Genomic DNA, 3,628 nt, shown 5'->3' with positions numbered 1-3,628 from the left:
GGAAGCCCAATTAAAAGTACTGGGGAAAAAAAAAAACAGGACGCGGAGTTAGGAGTGCTGTAGCGCAATGCGGAGCTAACTGTGAGGCAGGACGTTTTTGAAAACTAAAGCTCTGTAACTGAAATATATTCCTGACCCAGGGGTTAGTTCTGAAATTGCTTTCCTAGTATCTATGCATCTTTTCCCGAGCGGTGAGCACTAAATAAAATAACTTTTTTTTGACGTTATTCACGCTTTAAATACTCTTTCATTCGTTTAACTCTTTGTAGTTGTGCAGTTTGTGTGGTGTTTGGTTAAGTCATTATATCGCAGATAAAGCCCCCCCAAGAATGATGAATGCAAATCAAACGAAACATACAGAGCTTTCTTTTAAATACAAATTGAGTATCCCCCGCTGTGTCGCGGGAGACCAGGGTTCGATTCCCCGACGGAGAGGCAAGACAGTCTTTAAACACTCCCCTCCCTCCGGGGAGTCCAACGAGATAAAAGAATTGTTTTTAATTGCATTGTCGTAAAAAGATTGGATTGTCGTTTTATCTATCCGCGTCTTCAGAGATCTTTTGGACGAAGTAATGGTGATCAGACTGTAGTGGGTCTACCGTTCAAAACCATCGATTTTGTAGTGCAGAAACTTGACAATGTCACAGAAATGTACGCTGGTGGGTGCGAATTCCTTATATACGACACGCAAACTTAATCACTGTGCACATTCACTTAAGTTACGTTAAAATCGCATTTCAGTTTCGCCAAGAGAGGACGTAATTGCCCGTCCTAACACAAACAAAACAACAACTTGACGTACATGGTGGTCTTAAATTTGCCGAATGACATGCTTTTGGGGGCAGAGAGTTACTGTTTAAATGACTTGTTACAAAAATACTGCGTCTGCAGGATGTGTTCGATGTCCAAGTTTCAACCCCAGTAGATGGCGAGGACTAGAGTAAATACCAGGTTTACAAACTGCCCGACGTATGTGGGAGGACCGGGCAGAACATCGCACCGAAAGCGGCGCCTCTAAAAAACAGCGGGGATCTCCTCTAATGTGGATGCGTGTGGCCCGAGCAGAGGGCGGTGGGTAGTGACCTCAGTAAATTACAGAGGGATGATTTGTCTCTTATTCCACTATTTAAGAGAACCTCCTTAAAAGAAGGAGGGAACAACTATGCTGTGGAAAAGCATGTTTTACGAATGACGGGGGAAACCGTCAAGCGCCTATTTGTACGCAGTCATGTACCAAGCCATTAATGGCAGGGCACCAAGATGGCCAGGAAAACATATTTGAGAGTTAAAGACGTTCGAGTAGGGAGCTGTGTCAGCCTGCCTAGGCTGCAAAGGAACAAGTAAAGGTTTATTCCAGACTGAAAAGAAAAAGAGACACGTTTTGGCTTCAGCATGGAATAAACCTTTACTTGTTCTTTGGTCTATTTGTGAGTTAGCTCACACTTTTATTGGTCAGTACTACACAGTGATGTCAGACACATTGTCAGACATGCCCAGAGTGCCAGAAGACTAGAGCTGTCCCTAGATCTGACAGAGCGCCTTCCAACCTCAAGCGAACTCAATAGCTATGGGCATTGATGGACCTCTGGAGAAAAGTAGTTCCGGGTACCAGTTTCTATTAGTAATCTGTGCCTACACACCGTTTCCTAGAGGCATTTAATACACATCTGCTTTAGCCACCCCCTAGTAACCTAGATGTGACATCTAATGTACATACCAACAGCAATGCCAGACCAGGCTGTCCACTGGCTGAAACAGCATCTACAACATGCACGATATAGCTGTTAAAACTTGGTGTATACAAAAAATATTTCTACATGATACTAGTGTGTGGCACAGATAAGAACGACAGACCGTTAACTGACATACTTTTCAATTTCCCCAGCAGTTTCAGATGGGTCCAGGACAGGCGACGGCACATATATTTATGTAATCCTTGTTGTAGGAAAAGAGTCCTATTGTAGTGCAAAGCCTCAAAGTGTCTTGCTTTTTGTCATTCTTTGCATTAATGGTTGACAACTATAGCTGAATTGGTCTAGACGGTTCTGTTCAGAAAAACTCTCTGTGCTCATCTTGATGTTAATCCCGTTCCAGGGAGAAGGGATTTAAGGGCAGACATTAGGACCCCCCTAGTTGAGAAGCCATTGGGATCAAGTGTCAAAAAGTAATTACTTAACCTTTCACCTTGATTGGGATTCTGTTCGGCTCCCAGTAGATGAGTCGGCTTTGATCCTGTTGGAGATTTTGCTGCAGTGACAGTGACTCAGATGCAGTGTCAAACACAGTGGGAAAGTGCAACAGACAGCACAGCTATAAGAACACACAGCATGGCTATAGGAAGGGCTGTGCGTGACAAGATCATAGGAGCAGCCACACACAAGAAGAGGCCTTTCGACCCATCCCATTTGGCAGTCGATAATTGATTCAAGATCTCCTCCTGCTTTTTCTTCAAGGAAACCATTGTTATCAACTTCAACAACATGGCTAAGTAGCACACTCCCACAACCCGTTGCGTAAAGAAATGCCTTCTGTTCTCTGTGTCAAATACACTTTTGTGTGGTTTCCATGTACATCCACTGGTTTGTATTTCACTGTTCATTTGGTAAAACAATCCACTGGGTTCACTTTGACAGTGCCTTTGGGAATTGTGGATGCTTGTAGTTAGCTCTCCTCGAAAGGCTTCTGTGTTCAAGACTAAAAAGCTTCACTTGTTTTAGCTTTATTGTTATCGTTAATAGTTTAGAGCTAATACAATCATGTAAAGAGAACTGATAACGTTAAATTATTATATGACCAAAAATCGATTGCTGGTCAGTATTATCAAAGGAAATCGCTTAAAAATGTCAATTATACTCGCTTTTGATGAAGTGCTGTAAACATCGCCATCTACTGGAAATAAGTGGAATTTCTCCCTTTCCCGAGCGGCGAAGTGCTTCACTCCCTTCATTAGTCGGAAGAATATTGCGAAACTGGGAACTGGGATTTAGTGATTTCTTAAATAATTAATTCATCTTAGTTTATCAGTCATTGGAGCTGAGGATTAAAGGATCGCCTTCAATCACCCTGGGCACAACTCACGGAACACGTCTTGAAAAAATGAGAGACCAAATTAAAATTAATTGGAACATAACTCCCAAGTATTTTAAGCAGATTTGCTCTTTAAGAGATTATTTTTTTTCTAGAACTATTAAATAATGTAGCCAGGTTGCCATACCACACCAAGGTTTAAACATTTTTTAGACCTTACACCCCGGACTGGACACCTGTTAGAAGAAACCGTCTTTTATTATCGAAAGTCTATCTGAACTCACTCTGTATTTAAGTTATTTCGGTATACTGTGCGCAGAAAATACATTTAAATTTAAGCGGAAGCAAAAGTAATGTGCCAAGTGTTGTACAAGACTAAAATAGTAAAAAAATAATCTGTAGCAGGTCGTTAATAGGATTAAAATAAAATGAATTAGCAATGTTATTTACTGGTAGCTCAACTTTGCAGTACGGGACAAAATGTCCAGTAAACCACTAATCACATTGTTTGCTGACCTTAAACAGCTTATTGCGAATTTAGCAGGCAACGACATCAAGTCTGAATGAAATTGTGAACATTCCTAACGGTTAACCATATGCA

The sequence above is a fragment of the Lepisosteus platostomus genome, chromosome 24 (assembly GCF_059453375.1).
Source record: "Lepisosteus platostomus isolate fLepPlt1 chromosome 24, fLepPlt1.hap1, whole genome shotgun sequence".
Lineage (NCBI taxonomy): Eukaryota > Metazoa > Chordata > Actinopteri > Semionotiformes > Lepisosteidae > Lepisosteus > Lepisosteus platostomus.
This window is presented reverse-complemented; position numbering follows the sequence as displayed.